Here is a 22,102-nt window from a genome sequence, read left to right on the forward strand (position 1 = left end):
AAAAAAAAAAAGAATATGTTTTATTGACTGCTTTATGATTCCTTGTGTTCTTTATCCTGATTTATTTAGACAAGAAAAATAACTTTATTAGCAGTTTTTCCATATTTGTCTGCACTAACTAGACTGACTCTGAAATCTTTCCAAGGTTTGAATTTGAGAATATGTGTGTGTGTGTGTGTGTGTGTGTGTGTGTGTGTGTGTGTGTATAAAATGCTACTGTTTTATTGTCTGCCCCAAGCCATACAGGTTCCAGATTTTCTTATAAGAATTCTCCCCACTTTAGATACAGGATGTAAAATTCCAGAATTCATGACTATGCCCCCTCTCTTGTTTGTTTGATTAAATTGACAGAGGACCTCTCAGACCTAAAACAGAATCTGTGGTTTTCCTTAGAACACCTGGACTTTTCAAGCTGAAAAGAATCACTTCCTAGTGACACACATTCGAGACTCTTCTGTAAGGTAGAAGTTATATTTGCATATTCCAAATTTTAAGCTACAATTACTACATTACTGAAAAAGTATTATTTTATTTTTTTAACTTAATCATGGTTAGCAGATATGGGACATCCAAGAATATAAGCTTGAAAGTAGTCAACCTTTTTAAATTGGTATGAAATTTTTTTATCAATACCCTTTATGTGTTAGGAATATTGTTTCATGTTTAAGAGAAAAAAATGAAAGAAAAAGGAAGACATAAACAAAGGAAGGTTCCAAGTTGGAAAACACAAGGGGTCAGAAGACCTGGATGATCTGAGAATGGATACGGATGCAAACACAGTCAGTACCTTTTATACAATTGTCAGGAATTTAAAAAATAAAAAAGAGTTGGTCTGATCATATATAAACATGAAAAGTTGCTGACTATAGAAAAAATCTACTGGCTCTTTGGAAAGTTTCCAGAGTAAGTCCAGTTAAACTAGACAGATGTAGAAACAGCTAATTTTTAGATGGTTTGCAATGATAAACTGTCTGTGCTAATAAAGTATTTTTTAAATAAATTCAAGATAAAAACCACAAGGAATCAGAAATTAGTCAATAAAAATATACAGTTTTATGTCAGCGATGAAAGAATGTGTTTAACTCCCAACAAGATTTGGTAAAATCTGGGACACATTGCTTTGCACTGTCAGGGCAGAACTTGAAATCATATTTCTACTCATAGTAGAAATCCTTACTAATTATTCTACTATGTACATCTCCAAAAACAAGAGCAGAAAACAGAAATAATACTGAGGTTGAAGAACTCTGATCTAAGTAAATAATTTCATATCCTTGAGGGTCATTAGGCCATTCAAATCAAATCTAACAGAATAGATATGCATCAAACAGTATCTAGAGAGTTACTATATAAAAAGTATCCATCCACACCGAAGTTTGAAATTGTTCAATCAATGATATATTTTAAAACATATCTTAAAAGATCTTTCACTTAAAACATAAAATAATTACTTGTAATTTAAAGGGAGCTTTTTATCATCAAGAGGAACTATGTCCTCTTCATGCAACTTTTAAAATAAAAATCTAAAGGGAAACTTGAAAAAAAAGAAAAGAAACAAGTAAATTTCAGATGAAATCACAAACTATCAATACAGCTATCAAAAAGATAACAGACTATTAACGGATAACTTCAAGATAAGGAGGAATGAGTGAAATGTGACTTAACTTGAAAAGGCAAGAGATTCGTATTGAAGAAAGGAGAGAAAGAAAAGGAAAATGAAAATCAAAATGTATCAAGAATTTGAATGAATGTAAATGCATTAAAATTCTAGGTAAAAGTCAAATATTGTGTAACTAGGTAATAAAGACCTTGCAGAATTTTTCCATAATTATCTAAAAATACTCACAATTGATACCTAATTGATGAATCGACTGACTAAGTCATATAAAATGAATATAATGCTAACATGATGCATATAATATCAAAATGCATTTTAACATATTAAGAGGAAAATTAATAAGCATAAAAGGTATATTTTAGTGTTTAAAAACTTAAACAATATGAAAGTATTATATATGTATATGCTCAATAACAAAATATCCTTAATAAAGCAATATTGGTAGATTTTAATACTCTCTTTTATAACTGATTTAAAAGTACACAAAATATGCAAGGATATGAAATAATAGAACAAGACTATTATCAAGAAATACATTGAGGAAACATGTAAAATCTTCAGACTGAAATAAAATCACAACTTCTTAAAGTTACAACAGGTGAAGTAAGAGAGCACAAGCAAGCAAAATACCACAACAAACAAACAAACAACAACAACAACAACAACAACAACAAAACCTCTAGACTTTTGCTTGAGCCCTTGCCAGGGCAAAGACACATCTATCAAAATAAGAGTAACAACTATAAAGAAGGATGATTATATATTTAACAACTGTGATATAGCAATGAAAATTACATTATGTTTTTGAGGGATAATTAATATAATACTTCTTAACATCAGAGCTAAACCAGTTACTAATGAGGATCATGAGAAAAATGAATTTTTAAATCAATTCAACTTCTCTCACTTTTCATGACTTAGTATATCTGTTAAAGGGGCTGGAGAGATGGCTCAGAGGTTAAGCACTGTCTGTTCTTCCAGATGTCCTGAGTTCAATTCCCAGCAATCACACGGTGAATGACAACCATCTGTAATGGGATCAGGTACCCTCTTCTGCTGTGTCTGAAGACATTGACAGGGTACTCACATATGTAATATAAATAAATCTTTATATGTGTTGATCTTTGTATATATTCATCTGTATCCTGGCTTGAGTAAACATACCTTTTGCAGACATGTATTAATTTTTATATGTGTACATGTTTATCTCATGTCTGTTTTATCCTATTCTTCTGAAAGAAATACCATCATTTGAAAAAATAAGACATAGTAACTCTGAACTGTATTTTATAAATCTTAGGTCAGAGATATTTAAAATCTAAGGTAAATGACTGAAACTGTTCACAAAGGCAAAATTTAACTAACACAATTTATTTTTTGCAAGAACTGTGTGAAGTACTGGCCACACATGACGGGATTTCCACTTTGTAATTTGCCATGAAATTCAATGACATTGTCACTAGTACATGGTTGACAGGATTCTCACAGGTGTTTATGAAAATCCATTAGTTAATTATTTTCTTTATGGTTTTAGAACGTAATTAATTCTTGATCACCATCATCAGGCGGAAACACACGGTGTTTGCATTTTTTCCTGGGGCACTCTGCATCTCCGCTGTACTGATAAAAGATGAAAAGTCACAGTGCAGCATTGATGTCCAGGTGCTTCTGAACAGCTTTCCTTGCGAGCTGCCTAGGTATCTGAAAGGCACAGACCTGGGGTTTGACTTCTTAGAGAAAGCAGCATCTGGCTGAGAAATTGGACAGAGAGAATGATGAATGAAGAAATCAGGGTTTGCTACGGTGCGACGAAATAAGGGGGGCTAGCTACCAGTTTCGTTCTTTTGTGGTGGACTGATTTTCTTCCAGCTTTTTAAGGAGCTCTGAAAACGCTTCCGGAAGCCATGCCGCTGCTATACCCTGTCGCCTACATTGCCTTCTTTCCTGTTTAGGCTCTTGTTTATTTCCTGTGCCACCGTGTACCCCGTGGAACATTCCGATTTAGTTACCTAATTGGGAAGTTTACAAGAAGAAAAACTATATAAAAATTAGAGAAAAACATGACCTTTCTTATCTCACTGGAATAGAACAAAGAAAATGTATTAGTGCATAGTTAGAAGAAAATACATAAGTGTTTATGCTATAGTGAGATTTTACATATATTTCAGTGTAAAAATACAGAATTAGAATCAGTAAAGTCAAATTTGGAAATGCATCAATGTAGGAAGGTATATCAGAAAATCTTTAGAATAAAATTGCTAGAAATATTATGTCAATTTTTTCCAAGAAAAAAATAGTATATTTTTAAGTATTTATTAGCTTAGATCTAAAGGAAACATTTTGTAAAATATGTAAACTTGAGAAATACTGAGAATAAAAGTATGGTTTAAAATATTCAGGGATAGAAAAACAATAGTTAATTTATTTATATATACATGCTTGTGCCTTGTTGGACTAAAAGCAAATATTTGTAAGAGTTTAGATTAGAGAATACACCCACTGGAATTATTTGTTCTAAGAGAGTTATAAGGATTTAAAAAAAAAAAAACCTTTGTTGATACATGAATCAGATTCAAGCCACCCTTTAATTTGCAGCAGACAATAGTGAATTTGAAGAAAAAAATAGATATTGAATGGTGTTTCATTTTTTTCTTCAGAAAGCCTTCATTTATGCATTTCAGTTTTTGACTGATGCACTGACTGCCTCCTTTGACGGTTTTTCTAAACGTTCTTCTGTTTTCAGAGTAATAACCTATAACTGACCTGCCAAGGGACCTATATTTAATCCAGGTTATTTTTCCTTTCCAGCTACTCTATTTCATAAGAAATTGACCTTAGGTATTCAAAGGAAAAAATAATGAGGCAGGGTAATCAGAAATGTATGATAGCAATTGTAGGATAATTTTCCTCCAAGAATAAAATTTTCCTTGCCCACAAAAAGTAATCAAGGCAAATCGGTACTTATATAAATTAGAGTGGTCTTAATTTTTAATGTTTGAGAATATAACCTAAGATCTAGTGTATAAACTATACATTGTGATTTGTAAACACAATGCTTAAAAAGTTTATTAGAAGGGGCTTGTATTATATTTGGGACACATTATTGCAACAGCATTTATAAGTTTCCTGTGATGGTTTGAATTTGCTTGACCCATTTTAAGTGGTATGTCCTTGTTGGAGTAGGAGAGGCTTTGTTGGAAAAAGTGTATCACTGTAGGCATTGGCTTTAAGACCCTCCTTCTAGTTGCCTGGGAAACAGTCTTACCCCATCTGCCTTTGCACAAAGATGTAGAACTCTCAGCTCCTCCAGCCCCACATCTGCCTGGATACTGCTATGCTCCCACCTTAATGATAATGGACTAAACCTCTGAACCTGTAAGCCAGCTCCAATTAAATATTGTCTTTAGTAGAGTTGCTTTGGTCATGGTGTCTGTTCACAGTAGTAAAACCATAACTAAGACATTTCCTTTCTTAGTCAGCGTTTCTATTCCTGTACAAAACATTATGACCAAGAAGCAAGTTAGGGAGGAAAGGGTTTATCCAGTTTAGACTTCTACATTGCTGTTAATCACCAAAGAAAGTCAGAACTGGATCTGACAGAGGGTAGGAACCTGGAGGCCAGAGCTGAAGCAGAAGTCATGGAGGGATGCTGCTTTCTGAATTCCTTCCCCTGGCTTGCTCAGCTTGTTTTCTTATAGAACCCAGGACTACTTGCCCAAAAATGGCATCAACCACAATGGGCTGGGCCCTCCCCACTTGATCAGTAATTGAGAAAATGCCTTACAGCTGGATCTTATAGAAATGTTTCCTTAAGAGAGGCTCCTTTCTCTGTGATAAGTCCAGCTTGTGTAAATTTGATAGATTAGCCAACACACAGTCCAACAAACAGCACAGAAAGGCCCATAGCCAAAAAAAAGCAAGTGTGGGTTTGGCTATGAGTAGATTTCTTTCTGTGTTGGTTTTCAGATTGATTTTGTGTATTTCAGGCTAACTCAACGTCTAGATGAAGATAAGCTTGAACATCTGATGCTCCTATCTACTGGGATGCTAGCATTACAGGAATAGATTTACACAACTGATTTGCAATTTCATTACTTAACACTGGAAATTTTTTTATATTTATCTCTGTAATTGTTTTTATAATTCAATTTATTTTTAATTTCTTATCACTTACTTTTATTTGGTTTTTGGAAGTAAGTTACATAGCACAAAAAGAGAAATTGATTGCAGGACATCGTAGTCTCCTACTGAGTTCATAAAAGCAGCTTCAAAATTGTGTCAAGATGACACTGTTTATTTTTATTAATCCACTTCCTCTGGCTGTCGCACTCATTCTATCCTCCATTCTATGATTATCCCTGAGCCTCAGGAAAGAAGATTGCAGTATGTATGATTCATTGAAGGCTGAGCATTCTGTTTTATTTTATTTTCATCACGATGGACAGTTATGGGTCACTTTCAATCAACATCTATTTTCATAAAGGTTTTCAGATTAAAATTCAGACGTATCTTATCTATGGGTATTAAAATAAGCCAATAAAAGTCCATTAAACACTATGCACATTTAGCAGCATAATACTAGTAGATCTCTCCTTGTTCCTAGGACCTCTTTACTCAGGATTTTAGTCAAATAAAGCTTCTAGATATGGTTTTCATCTTGTGGATTGAGGGTTAAATCAATTATAAAGTGTTTGGTTTCACCTATAACATTCACTCCACTATTTCACCAGTGAGATATCTTCTCTTTGCAGTCCTTATTATACTTGGCAGGGTTTCAGAGCTGGGTGTGAATTATGATTAATTTCTACCTATAGTATCTTGCACAGCATGTTTTAGTACTGTGAAAATCACTAATGATAAGCTTACTGATTGTTACCAGTTGGTAACAAATGGTTGGATGTTGACAAATCTTACAATTCAGATCTGTGATGTCTAGAACTTAATGATAGTATGTTATCTAGAGTATAATTTTTGATATTAAATCCTTGCAAAAATATTGTAGTTTCATGAAATTAGCATTTCTCAAAAATATATCTTAATATGCATCCAAAGGGCTTTGTCATATTTTTTTTTGGCTAATCTTTCCTTCCTAAGCCAAAGATTAAATAAAACACATCTTTGATACTACTAGATCATGTTCATCTTATTTACATACAGCATAAATATAAACTATGCATGATATACTAGTTCAAGATAGCCATACATAAACATATAATTATCCTTCTACTAGGAATATTTTTGTATAACCATGTAGAAGGAAGCAACATAATTATATACAAAGTAGTATGAAATAGAAAAAAAGCATGATAAGACTCAACCAGATCTCCAAAAAAATACAAATATTTCTTTTTTTTTTTTTTTTTTTACTTTTTCTATTATTGTGACAAAGAGCAAGGCAATGAGAGCCTGGGAGGAACTACACATGTCAGAATGGACAAAACATTAAAAGGGAGAAGCAACCAGGAACAAGAGAAATATCCAAGCCTAGCCCTCATCAAAAACTTCCCACCATTCCAGTAACTGACATAAGGAACATAACTTGGCAATTGTAATTAATTGAAAGGACTGAAAGATTAGGAGCTGTGGGGAACAGCATCAGGGTCACAAATGACAAAGTCAAAAGTGACATGTGATGACAGAAGTAGAAACAAGGAAGGTTCTCGAAAGAATGGGATCCAAGGGTGGTATCCAAAGAAAGTCAGGAGTCCCTTGGACCTGGAAAAGTCACACCTGAATTCTTCACAAAGAAGGAAGTGATCCTTTGATTTATACTTTCAGACATGAATTTCCACAATTCTGATCTATGAAGCTGACCAAGAGACCATTTGTTTTGCTCTAATTTGTCATATGTATTAGTGACAGGAACCTAAATAACATAAAGAAACATGCATATATACACATACACTTTTGAAATCACCAGAAAATATTTTAAAAGAAAAAGTAACAATTTATGTTTTTGTGCTTCATGTAGTATATTAAATGCTCCCCTAGCACTAATTCTCTCTCTCACCCTCTCTCTCTCTCTCTCTCTCTCTCTCTCTCTCTCTCTCTCNCTCTCTCTCTCTCTCTCTCTCTCTCTCTCTCTCTCTCTCTCTCTCTCCCTCTCTCTCCCTCCTCTCTCTGTCTGTGTGTGTGTGTGTGTGTGTGTGTATGTGTGACAGAGACAGACAGACAGATGGACAGACAGAAAAGGAAAGAAGGCTAACTTGTTTTTTTATTGTAATGGCTATTCTTTAACATTTTAAAATGATAATTTTAACTTGGATCTGATTTATTACCAAATATATATCACGATAAAATATATAGGTCATTTATCGGTTTCTAACAAATTCTTCAACATACAAACTTGCATATTTTCCTTTACTTTTGATTGTCAAACTTCCATATGCAGAGTCATGGTGTACAAATAGATTTTAGTAAAATTTAGAAACCAGTAACTATAATGAATATGGCTAAACATGATGAATTTTTGCAGGAAATATAAAAAATCATAACTCAGTTCATGTCCACTGTTTAAAGTGGCAATATAATAAGGTTTTGTATTAATAGGTTTTTTAAACTTAAGATAGGAAGAGTAAATTTTGTATGTGGTTTATATAACACATTTTCAATTAAAAGTTTTCCTCTCTAATTTACTTCCAGCATTAGAAAATAACAAATTTCTCACAAAGTTTTTAGATTTAATTAATTTTTGTCCACAGGAATTCTAAATAACTCCAGAGTAAAGCACTGATTTAATTTGTTGCTACTTATATTGGTTAAATATGAAGAAAAACAACCCTTGCCAACTCTTCTGAAAATAACCTCAATTCTCACCGACCCCTCACAATATGGTCTTTGCCCTGTTTTATTCTAAGTTTCTTTATGTTATGAATGTATGCCGGGTTTCTAATTTTATAAAAGAGTTCCCCACGGTTATAGACTAGGGACTTTTCTGTGATTAGTGAACGATTTCCAAACTCTGAGGTGCTTTCCGAGAATTCCTCAGGATTGCTTTCTAAATAAATAGAACAGAAGATGTGTATGCCCCCAGTGAGATGACTGACAACAATTTGTTTTCACTTTCTAAGGAGCATTGTTTGCCGATGGAGACATTTTCTTAAACATAATTCTTCTATATTAAATGTACAGTGCATGTATTTAATCAGATGTGTTTTTTTTCTTGTTCTTCTGTTTTTTTGTTGTTGTTCTTGTTATTTATTACATTTACAATCTCTTCCATTACCCATTACATGGATAATGGGATCACCATCTCGCATCCCAATTCAGCATAAAAACATAATTTATAAATTACCTATGGCAGATATTTGGGAGATTTCCTAGGTTTCTTTGTTATTTCGAAATGCCCCAGTATTTAGTGACATATTGGCTGATAATTTGAAGCAGAGTGAACAGTGGAAGTAAATAGTGAATTTTATTTAAGACTATCCTCAGTGTCTGTTATAGATAGGAGGCATGATTTCCCAATGTGATGAAATGAATTTAAGTTTATGAGTCTATATTATAGGAAAATATTGTAACAGAATTAAGAGTTTTATTTGTAAGGGTAATGTAGTTCACAGCAGATATCTCATGAGATGTGCACTTTGGACTGTTATAGATAAACAATTTGCATGTAATCCCATTATCTTCGTGACATGGTGACTAGCTTCTAAACATTGGTTTGTCTTGAAAGCCAAACCAAAGTCCTTGTTGCTTTTTAACAGTACATTTCTAGAGTCATTCAGAAATTTCCTTCAATGCACATCATTATGAATTTTGTTGTTGTTTTCGCTGTTGTTATTGTTTTTGCTGTTGTTGTTTTTCCTGTTTTTGTTTTTCCTGTTGTTGTTGTTTTTCCTGTTGTTGTTGTTTCTAATTTGGCAATTCAGTGGCAGGAATTTGCTGTGCATCTTAGATTACTTGTGAGTTAAATAAAGATCATGATGTGCTCACACTTCCAAAAGTTCTCTTACCTTTGTCATACCAGTGCTTAGAAATAGAAATACCTGGCTGCAGGGGGACCCTTGGCATCCAGACTTTCCTTCCTCTCATGTCTCAATATTTTCCAAGCCATTTTAAGTTAATTGTTTTGTTTGTTTATATTTCAAATGCTATCCCTTTCCCTATCTTCTCTTCACAAAACCCCCACCCCTCCCCTTTGCCTCTAGGAGGGTGTTCATACACCCACCCACCCACTCCTGCCTCACCACTCTAGCATCCCCCTTCTCTGTGGGCATCAGGCTTCCACAGGAGCAAACACCACCCTTCCCATTGATGCCAGATGAGGCAGGCCTCTGATACATGTAAAATGTTGGATCCCAGACAATAAGGAGTGGAAATCATGTGACCCTTATTGTTACCTGGGTTATTAGCTTGGGGGAGTTTCTAGACAATAGTATAGGGAAAGAAACTTATAATATTCTGTGGAACCACTGTGCTGAAGAAGTGGAGCTGAGAACGTGGGAGACAAAGGCATCTGTAGTTTACCAAGTACTGAATAGGAGCAAATTACACGCCAAAAATATATTTGAAACTTGAAGCACTTTCACAGCAATGTTCTGAGAATAGAGGCTTGTAAAACTTACCTGTCTTTTGAAGAAGCTGCCTTAGGTCATGGGCTAAATTATATGAAATTATTAAAGGAAGGAGCTTAGCATTTCAGACAAGGCTTAGGGAAGGAATGAGATGATGTTTTTTTCCTATAATAATGTAAGATATTGATATTCCAAGATGTTGTATGTATAAGATAAGTAAGGTGTGTTTGTACCTCTCCCTCTCTCTGTCTGTCTGTCTCTGTCTCTGTCTCTGTCTCTGTCTCTGTCTCTCTCTCTTCCTCCTTCGCTCCCTCCCTGACTCCCTGTTTCCCTGCCTCCCTCCCTACCTTTTCTTTCTTTTCCATCTCTTTGAGTTTATTCTTTCCTATTTTCTCATCTGATTGTGTAAAAGAGATTAGCAAGGAGAATGGACAATGAAAACAACTTCTAATTCATAAACAAAATGGTCAAAAAATAAAAAATATATTATGCACAGAATTAGAGAAAAAGATATCTTAAAGAAACTAATAACTTCTATAGAGTGCGGTATACAAGGAAACACCCTGAGAAGTTTGAACTATGGTATTTGGTTGGCATAGGCTAAAAATCAGAGAGGCAGTGAATTAATAGCTAGCAATACCAGCATGAGAGAAGGAAATGAGATGAGAAGTCTAAGGTCAAGTTCAGGCAGGAAGAGGAAATGATGGGTTTCTCTTTTCTTTACCACCTTCCTCCCTCTTCATAGCCCATTGTCTTAGATGCTGAGAACTCTCATATATACATATAGAACAAATATTTAATTCAGACATTCTTGGATGAACCAAATGGGAACATAGAATCCCACACAGCAAGATGGGAAAATCTCCAAATCCTGTTGCTAATGAGAGAAGAACAAATCCTGGTTAGTGGAGAGTATAGTTCTGTGTAAGTGTTCCTTTACTCTTAGGTCTTTCCTGGTAAATCTATACAAGTCCTAGAAATATCAAACTTTTCTAAACCATTGAATCAAGTACTGGAATAAGTATCCACAATGCTTGTAAAAATAAATTTCTAACATATATTAGACAAAATGTATACCGTTTCAAGTAATAAGTCAAAATGTAAGAGACAAGCAACAAACCAGGAAAACTGAAAGAATCTAGAATTGATGTGATTAAGAAGTGTAAACTGACAGAGCATAGTTCTAAAAGAAAGTGAGTCATTTATCTCATAGCCTGGTTACATCTGAGCTGTATCCTGAGCTAATATCTCTATCACTGTATCTATTACATGTAGCAGAATTTAATCTGTCATTTGTTTTAATTTAATCACAATAAAAAAAGTTGGTAGAAATAACACATTTCATGTACCTTTAAATACTTAAAACAACTCAATGAAATATAATAGAAATATAATATGAAACATGAATTTTATGTATACAATTTTAGAAATTTCAGCATGCCTTTGATCCCTGCACTAGGAAGGCAGAGGTAGGTGGATCTCTGAATGCTAGGCCAGTCTGGTCTACAAAGTTCCATGACAGCCAGGTATATACAAGCACTGTGTCAAAAAAACAAACAAAGCAAAGCAAAGCAAACAAACAAACAGAACCTCCAATGATTTGATAAATTTTGCTTTTCATGTAAAGCTTTGCAAGCATAAGTACAATCAACATAGTGCACTCATCATTAAAATGTTAGATGTTTCATTAGTTCCTTTGTAGTTCTTCCTGTCCACGACAGGATAGTGTCATACTTGGCAGCCATTGATCTTGTTCTTGACACATAAAATAATTTGCGTATATAAAAGACTCCCTTATCATAAACAAAATCCACACGTTCTTAATACATGACCCTCCCATTTATAGGTATCAGCAAACAAGCAAACAAACAAAAACAAAAGCAAAAAGACCAAAACAAACAACGACAAAGAAACAACAACTCAATTGAATCTACTGAAGATTTGGACAGATAATATACCTGCCCAAGCCTTGCTCAGCTACTAGACTATTATGTATCTCACATAGTAAAGAGAATAGGTCTAAAGCGATTTATCCAAAAATGTCAGAATAATAGTAACATCAACAAACAAACAGAATTATATCATCACTGGCTTTCAACATGGAAACTGATAAATAAATATCACAATAATATTCAACAATATCACTGCTAGTAAATGCAAAAGAAGTTGAAATACTTGCACATGTCACATCTTACGCACAGCCTTCCTGAGCTGAACATGTCGAAATCATGATAAAATCTAGATTAAGAAAAGCTACTACAGGTATTATACAAAAATCAAACATTTATAAGCATGTATCGCACTGTTTACAAATATCTGAGTGGAAATAAGATTCGAAAATCTTACCAAGCAATATATATTTAAATATATAACGTGAAACTTTTGTTTTATTTTAACATTTACTTATTATGTATGTGTGCACATGTGCATGCACCAAGTGTGGGACGGTCCCAGTGGAGACCTGATGAATACATATGATCCTGTGCCATTGGAGAGACAGGGAGTGGTAGATCATGGACCATGATACTGGAACAAAACCCAAGTCAAGAAGAGCAGTAAGAGCTCTTTCTCACTGAACTATCTTTTCAGTTCCATAATATCCAATTTTAAATAATGAACTACTTACCAGGAGTTCCTCAAAATTCCATACATTATCTAAAAGATATACATTTAATAGCAGCCATGTAGTCCTGTGATACCAACATAAAAGACTCAAGTAAAATGGAGTGTTCTGTACAACGATGAAATGGAAATTATACTATGCTATATTCCTCAAAACTGAAATTAATAAAAAGCACCTGGGACATTGGGTTAGAGAGTATAATTTGCCTCGCTGCTTCCCATGCAAATCCCTTCTTACTCAGTTTGCAGAAAGTTCAGGGGAATTGGTATTTTTAAAGTCTTTTAAGTATCTCCCATTATTAAAAGAGTTTGAGATGTACTGCAGTTGGCTTTATATTGAAAATTCCTCTTTAATAAGAAAATTATAATAATCTTTTCTCAAGAGAATGGAACCTCATACTAATAATTCATGTTTAGTATGTTAATTTTTGCCTATTTTCTCTGTTTCACATGTGTATTGAAAATAAAAGCATAGAAGACAGACTCTTCATTCTACATTCTTTATGCCTTATTTTTGTCTCACACTCTACAATGAATCCCAAGGTTGTAACTTCCCCCAAACCACCAGTCACACAGAAAGAGTTCTCATAAAGAGATTTCTAAAAATATCATCACTGGGCAAAGTTTTACAAATCAACTCTCAGCCTTTGTTTTATTTTTATTTCAACCTAGAATTTTAAAAATCTGTTACATTCCTTGTAGAATTCCAAGTGTTAATATAAAGCCAGACATATAAGGATCTATAGGGATCTAGAATTAGTTGTCCTACAAGATCTAAGGGAGAACTCCCTGGGCTCAGCTCTTCGAACACCAACCTGACAGCCAGACCAGCAGAGGCCACAAGTGTTATGAAACACAAATGATCCCTGTTTGCTATTGTCACTTCTGAATTCCTTTGCCATGAGACCACTGCCAATATTGGTCATGCATACTGTTCATTATTCTACAATTTATTGGTGCAGATTTTAGTTCTAGCTAAATACGATCAAACTATATTTCCAGCATTCATAAATAGTTACAATGAAACACAATATTTTAAACCTGTATGTAAGAATAACCAACTAAACAAAATATTTTTAACTTAAAATAATCCTAATTGCACCTTCATGGAGAGATGATATATAATGAAAGGGCAAAGTTCACTGCTGGATTTCTCAAGTTAAGCAAGTGCTTACGAAGTTTCAGTCAAGAATAATCATGGAAAAATAAATGAGGTTGTAAAGGCATTTTATGGAATGTGTGTTTTATTATTCTAAAGTTGATCCATTTTTCTTCTAAATCTCTCCTCCATGCTAAATATCTCTTCATTCAAAAGGAATCTAGTCAAATAAAGTCATATTACTGCAACATGCTGCCATTATTCTGATTTTTAAAAATGAAATACACATAAAATCTATTTTAATATAATCTCCTAAATTGTCAAAGGAATAAAGTATTTATGAATAGAAGTAGTTGAAATATTTTTCAAAAACCTTGTAAGATGCTTTTAAAACATTGCCACAGATAATCTGCATTTATAATGTAATTCAATTCTTTTGATTTACTAAACTTTGTATGTTTTAATTACAAGCAAACATATTGTCCAAGTCATCTGCATCAAAAGACAATTCTGAAATTAATTTTTTTTGCATTCTATCTAGCAGTTGTTACTTGGTACTTTTATCAAAGGTAATGTGTTCAGTCTTGCAGTGAAGCTTATTAAGACTTGGGAGCCCCTAAAGGAAGGTAGAGCATTCTACCTGCAGAGAAACTCATTAAGAATCCAGAAGTTCTGTAAAGAGGTTCCTTAATGCTCAGGCTGTAAAATGCTCAGGAGCTTCAGAGCGTCCCTGAGACTGGGGAGATGGACTTCCCTCCTACCTCTAAACTTATATAAGCAGAAATCCCTCCCAAGAGACTATGGTAAGCATGCAGAATTGCATGGACCAATCAAGGAGCTGGAGGAGGCTCAGAACCACTGAGCAGTCTGGAGAAGACATTCTTTTTCCTCTCTACCTGTGTGTGGTGAGCTCAAGTGTTAAAGTGTTTATAAGCTAAACCTTTACTTTTAGTGATGCAGCTGTGTTTAAGCTTTTGTGTGTGAAGTCAGAAAACTGAATGGTTCATCAAGATGGACACTGAAGGCTCTCTTCCTTTGGTCCATTAATATTTCCCTATTTGGGCTTGTATACTGTGGATCAAATCACAGCAGGGATGATGTCACACATCACAATATTAAATCAATTGTGCAGAAGTAAACAGTGGAAACCAAATGAAACCGAATGAAAGTCCAGGTTTCTCTCAAACTGTAAAAGTAATAAAGATGCATAAATTTGGACCACTGATCAGAATTTTATACTTTAACCTAAAATAGACATATCCTTGACCATTTAGTTTAAATTAAACCATACTTAATATCAAAGTTAAATGGTGAATAATTATCATGTATTATAAAGTTCTACATATTTTTACTGACTAAACTAAAAAAATAATTTATATCAATTAGACATAATTTATTTAAAAGCCATGTCTGTTTCTCATTTTTGGTGAAAATCAAATCAGTCTTGAATCTTGTGGATATTTTAAAACTCTTTTGGTAGATAAGCTGATAGATAAATTTGGTAGTTTAGCTTTATTTTCTTTAATTGGCTAATATATCTTGCCAGGAGGAAAATTACATGAAATATACTGTTTTATCTGGGTTAAACTAAATGATGTTTTTGCCCTAAAAAGGTGTTACATGTATTGACTGATATGAAGTAAAACCATTAACAGGTAAGGGAGTGTTAGAACAATAACATGGGTGACAAAACTTGGTATAATTTGTTCATGAGGCAAAGGCAGGTTGTTTTAAGTAAGAATAGTAATTTCTATAACCAATTAGGAATATGATGATTCAAGTAATATTATTTACAGTAATCTAGGGGCTTTGTGATTAACATAATGTACATAAGTGGGGAAGTTTAGATATTATTATGATTATCTGGACAAACAAACTTTAGCATGATGTAATACTTTAGGGTATTCTGCTGATAGAAACAATGACATAATGGCAAGATTATAGGAATACACAGATTATAAGTGCACAAATTATGAGATGAAGAAGGAAAGTATGACACTACTATTATATTCTGTTAATTCTGGTAAGAGTCTTCTTGTTTGGAATTGTGTTGGATGTTATATCTTAAATTTAAATTTCTCTTTGAAGTTTTAAGAGGGGTAATTTTGGTTTTTCAAGACAGGGTTTCTCTGTATAGCCCTGGCTGTCCTGGAACTCACTTTGTAGACCAGGCTGGCCTCGAACTCAGAAATCTGCCTGCCTCTGCCTCCCAAGAGCTGGTATTAAAGGCATGAGCCACCAAGGCCCAGCCTCAAACTATACTTTCTATTGAAACCTGAGAGTAATTACTTCTTTATAAAGTAAAAGATATTGGTAAAATGAAAATCTTCCTTGATAAATTTTATATTTGGGTTTTTCTTTAAATTATTTTGTAGTAAGTTTTCTTTTTTGAGAATTCACCTTTTCATCAGAGAATGAAAACTTCACAGGGCCATGTGTATTCCTTTACGTGGGCTGTATAGCAGAAATGTTTCTAAAATTAGTGAGTTGTATAAAAATGTGTAGCAACAGTGGGTTTTTTTTTTTGTTTTTTTTTTTGTTTGTTTTGTTTTGTTTTTTTTGCCTGCAGCCTGAATAGAGCATAATTTTCAACATTCATCTTGATAGTCTGAAGATGCTAACAGACATCTTCTGGCAGAAGCAGTTTTATTTATTTAAAATCTTTGTAACTACCTACTCAGGAATTTTCAATTGAACTTTGCTGTCTTTGAAAAGTATTCACATATGGAAGTCATCCACTTTATTTAACACTGCTAGTATGAGTTTATTTATTTTCTTTCTTTTTATAGTTCCTTATGTCTTTCACAAGGGATCAGCTGACCTAAGACAATAATACACCTATGAATTAAAATAATGTTATCACAGAATCAGAAATTGAAGCATGTTTTTGTAGTCATAAAAAATAAAGGAAAAAATGGAAAATATAAAGATGATTTGTTTCAAAGATATATATGTCTCTGAACAGATTATCTACCTGTCCCAAATATCTTTCTTCTGTCCCTTCAATAATTTTTTTGCCACTGGGTTTGTTTTTCTCTCATACTGATATTTCTAAAGTACTTACTATTCAATCTTCTGAGATCCATAGGACATTTTTTTAATTAATGAGGGCATTTGTATTTAGACAGTGTAATAAAATATTGTTACTCTTTAAAATCCCACTCAAACGCACATCTTAGGAAGGACTGTTGACAAATAACATGTATGATATGATCCACATTCCTGAGACACTGCAATTCCACGTTAATTTCCTTTACATAATCGTAATAACCCTATTGGTTTGTTTTGCCTTATTCATAAAGTTTCATTTTAATGTGTATGCTATACTGGTGTATGCCACCGTTGAGAGTCTTAGCATCACTACTCTTACCTGAGAATGAGAAGACATCCAAGTTCCTGTATCCAGAAATCTAATGGTTTCCTTCCCTACCTTAATACCTATCTCTCTAGCATGCTGTTGGCCCAAGTGACACATATAAAGTGATTCTTCCAGGACCAGAGTTTGCCAACAAGGCTGTAGGAGGTAATTAAACACCGACTTCTAAAGAATTTGTCATCAACCCCTTTTTTGGTAACCTGTGTATCTAGATTCTGAAATAATTCCAATCTTGAAAGAATGGTTATGTGGTCTATGTTACGGGAAATATTATAAAATGAATCTGTCAACTCTCCGCTGGCCGGACCAAGCTCCCATGATCCTGCTAGCTAGCTAGCGGCCAGTTGTGCCCTTTTGATCACTGTATTTCGAGCGCTTGTTCTCTTGTCCCTGGCGCTGCTAGTTCGTCCTCAGCCATAAACCCATAAACCCTACATTCCAGTAAATAAATAGAACTGGCAACCTCATGCGATTACATATCACCATACCCAGTAACACAATAGAATCAAGACCCTTAAAGCTTAATTAACCAGTTAAATATATGTATCAGTAATACCACAATTTACAAGATGCCAATACAATAATTTCAGAGCCAATTGATAATGATAAAAGCTTTATCCCAATATTTCTAACCTTGTGAAATCACAACTACAGAAGCCATCTTTCTTCTCTTCCCTCTCTGAGAAGGCCCTCTCTCTGCCACTCTTAGCTCTGCCTTTCTTTTTCCTGTCCAATCACAGCCCTCCTCTGCACTAATTGGACAGGGAATTCCTGTGACAGGTCTAAATATTTGCTGAGAAGCTATTCATTACTATGGTATTTTTACTTTTCATCCTGTATAATATAAAACATTTGATTATTTCTTTTATGTTTATGAGCATTTGTTTACATGCCATGTATGTGCCTGGTGATCTAGAGGTTATGGCCAGAATGAGACAGAGCGCATGCTGTCGTTGGAGTTATTTGTAAGCTACCATGTAGGTGCTGGGAACTGAACCCGGGTCCTTTGCAAGAGCACAAAGCCGCTTAAAACTGAGCCACTTTCAAGTTCATATACTTTAGGACTGAAAGTGTTATATGTTCACTGGATGAGGAGGATAGCTAGAGTCTTATCTGTCTGATCTAAGAAAATCACTCCATTTATGATTTTTATAGGTCATTTTGAAATATTCTTTCCAAGTTTTCTCTATTTTAAATCTTATTTTAAAGACATCATAAAGTAGGGAACACTTACTCAACTGGGCTGAAAATGTCTTCAAATTGGAGAATCAGCAACTTTTAGATTAGATCCAGTTTGATATTCAAGGACTGATTTCTCAGAGGTTTTATTGTTAACCTATAACAGTGCTGTTGAGAATTGATGCAATAGTTGTGACATAGTGTAAAATACAAGAATGATTCATTTGGAGGTTTTCACTGAAGAAAAGCAACCAGGATATTTCCAACTACTTCTTTCTCTTTTCTCTTCCCAGACACCAAGTATATCTTCATCCCTATGCTTTGAAAGAATTTTTTTGGACTGCCACTGGCCCCAAGCTGCAAAGGTATATCAGACATGGACTGATTCATACAAAAATCAAGATTTTTCTCCTCATAACATTCTTATGTTAGGTATTTCTTCACAGTGACAGAGTGGTGACTCGCAATATTAGTTCTAGCTTCAAATACTTGATATGTGCTCAACTTTTTTTTTTTTTTTTCATGTTTGTTGGTACAAATCGAATCTTCCTTAATAATAAATGATGTCTCAGAGAATACAGAAAGAAGAGATAAAAACATGTTAATATAATTGAAATACTTCCAGTACCTTGTAACACAATAAGAAGCTCAAGATAATCTTTAAACGGAAATGGTTAAATAGAGGCAGACTTATAGCTTCAGAGGGTGAGTATGTAATCACCATGGTGGCAAACAAAGGGACAGATAGACATGGCTCTCAAGGAGTAAGAACCTATAACATTAGCCTCAGACAGGAGAGAGAGAGAGAGAGAGAGAGAGAGAGAGAGAGAGGCCTGGCATGGGCTTTTATAACCTCAACAACCATCCCTAGTGACCCATTCCTGAAAGAAGGGCACACCTCATAATCTTTCCTAGCAGCTCTACTCACTGAACATAAAACAATATGAGTCTGTGATGGCCATTCTCATTCAAAATTCCAAAAATTATTACTATGGAAAATGTCTTCATTCTTTGATCTGTTATTATGGTGCCAATAATGACATGGGCTGAGTGAATTCAAAACTTCATTGTTGCTTGTACTCAAGTGAGCTATGGTTATCCATCTATCAGAGATGTCATGGTATAGATAGTTCTATGATTCATGTAACACCTTAATGCCAAGGTAGAAAGAATTTATACTAATTATATTAATTTTCTTCACACATTGCTCTCCATAAAAGAAATTGCTCTCCTATCATTCAAACAGTTCTAGTCTATTCTTTTCTCTGAAACAAAAATGATAACCCTATCCTAATAAAGTGAACAAGATTTAAGTGTGTCATTTAAGGGCTGTCTAAAAATATTGTTGCTTGTCAACTAGTAGCTTTGACACTAAAGTGGAGATAAACTCAATAAATAAACAAGTTTGTCTCTTAACAAGATCAGAGCTAGATAAACTACTGTTAGGCAGAATTCAAATTGCTGTAGATTATTGGTTAATTAAAACTAAAAATAAATTTAGCATTTCACCAACTTTATGTAACTATGTATTCAATTATAAGTCAGAGACAAGTTCATGAAGGCCGGCAAATTATAAGCTATTAAAAATATAAAGGAAAATCACATGCTGTGTTTTATTATTCACTATTCCCCAGCTTGTATTCTTCTGTTGTTACTTATTTCTCTGCAATCAAAGCACTTTAATGAACAACAATGAAAATGTCTTTTATTTTGCTCCTATTATTTGGAACTTAAAATAATTATCTCTTAGTAAAATATAGTTTAGAAGCAGCACAAGAATCTTTAATCTGATTCTAAGTTGCAATTATATATTGTCAAGAACAAAAAGTGATGGTGAAAATTAGAAATTATAGTAATAAATTATATAATGAATTTATAGTATTATATGTAATTACAAATTAGAACTCTGGTTACCAGATATAGACTTGCACCTTAACTTATGGTTGATACATGCTCATTATCTAAAATATTTCTACCCCATGAAGATGTGAATTCATTCTTGAAGAGGGAATTCAGCTTAGACTCATAGAGTTCTTATATAATAAGATGCTTTGATTCTAAAAGGACTTGTGAGTTACTATTTTTTCTCAGTTACACAAAGAAAATAATATTATTCTGGGATTTGGAATAGAAAAAAGTCATATTGTTTGCATAAACTCTGTATCTCCTTTACAAGGACCTTAATACAGAACTGTAACTATACATATTTGTAGTGTTAGGTGCTACCAGAGGAATCCAATATCGAGTTGGTCACATGAAATGCCGTGTAGTAAAAGCAACTGATTATTTTAGTAATATTAAGCAACATTTTATAACAGTTATAATTAGTTTCTCCTGTGCCTACATTGTTATTAGAGTGTTTAACAAACAGTTAATTATTGAAAGTGTACATTTTTGATAATTTAAGTATTGGCAAATAATTACAAACATGTTTAAGACATATGAGGAAAACTACTTCCTATCATGAAATATTTGAAAAGTACTTCTAAATAATGTGAAGCAAAAGAAAAAATATATTGCTTTCTCAGAAAATTTGTTTTAAAGTCTGAAAATGTCATCTCAAATTCTCACTCATCTAATATTTGCATATTCTTCCCCAAAAAGTTTATGTAAAATGGAAACTCCGTCTTTTTGATTATGAAGATATATACATGGAATCATGTATATAAATATAAATGAACATGAATATATTAATTTATATATAAGCCATATCATTCTGTAAGAAAGTTTTCTATAATACTTTTATTTTAAAAGTTTAATTAAATCATTTATTCTTTCCAACACATAAAAAGTTATCATATTATCAATTTCATAATCCACTGAACTGCTCAGACCCAAAGTTTATTACAAGTAACTATTCACTTATTCAGATATATGTTCCTTCTAAAAGTGAGCATTTTTAATGAAATTTTTATAGTATCTAGAATATTTCCTAACATATACTCGATATCCAATCATTATTTCATTTAACAATCATGAATCTAAGTTAAAGGTTTTAAAGAACTTTTTATGCATGTATATACCAGCCTAATTAAAGTTCGAATTCTTTTTCTCTTTTTTTTATTAATCATTCCATTCATTTAAATCTCAAATGATATTCCACTTCCTGGTTACCACCACCACCACCAAACCTCCATCCTATGATGTCACGCTCCCCGGTTACCCCTCCACCAACCCCCTATCCCACACCTGCCCTCCCTCCTCCCCTTTACCTCTATGAGAGTGCTCTCCCACCCACCCATACTCTCCTGAGTCAGCGCTCCAGCATTCCCTTACCTTGGGGCATCAAAACTCCCCAGGACCAAATGCCTCACCTTCCATTGCTGCAGGGCAAGGCCATCCTCTGCTTCATATGTATCACTATGAATCACTATGGATAACTCCAGGTACACTCCTTTGATGGTGGTCTAGTCTCTGGGGAATCAGGCCCACCTATGTTGCTCTTCCAATGGGGTTGCAATCCCTCTCTGCTTCTCCAGTCCGTCTGCCAGCTCCTCCACCAGGTTGCATTTTTAAATACCCATTTGCACTTTCCTCACAGAAAAGCTAAGGTTTGAGCATTATCTGCTAATGTGTTTGGAACATTATCATTTCATAGGGGTTCTGGCTCTATTTCCTTTGATACAGCGTCTTTATTGTTGTCCAATAAATAGGTTTTGCTGTGTGTGTGTGTGTGCGTGTGTGTGCGTGTG

This window comes from Mus pahari, chromosome 12, assembly GCF_900095145.1.
Source record: "Mus pahari chromosome 12, PAHARI_EIJ_v1.1, whole genome shotgun sequence".
NCBI classification, from domain to species: Eukaryota; Metazoa; Chordata; class Mammalia; order Rodentia; family Muridae; genus Mus; species Mus pahari.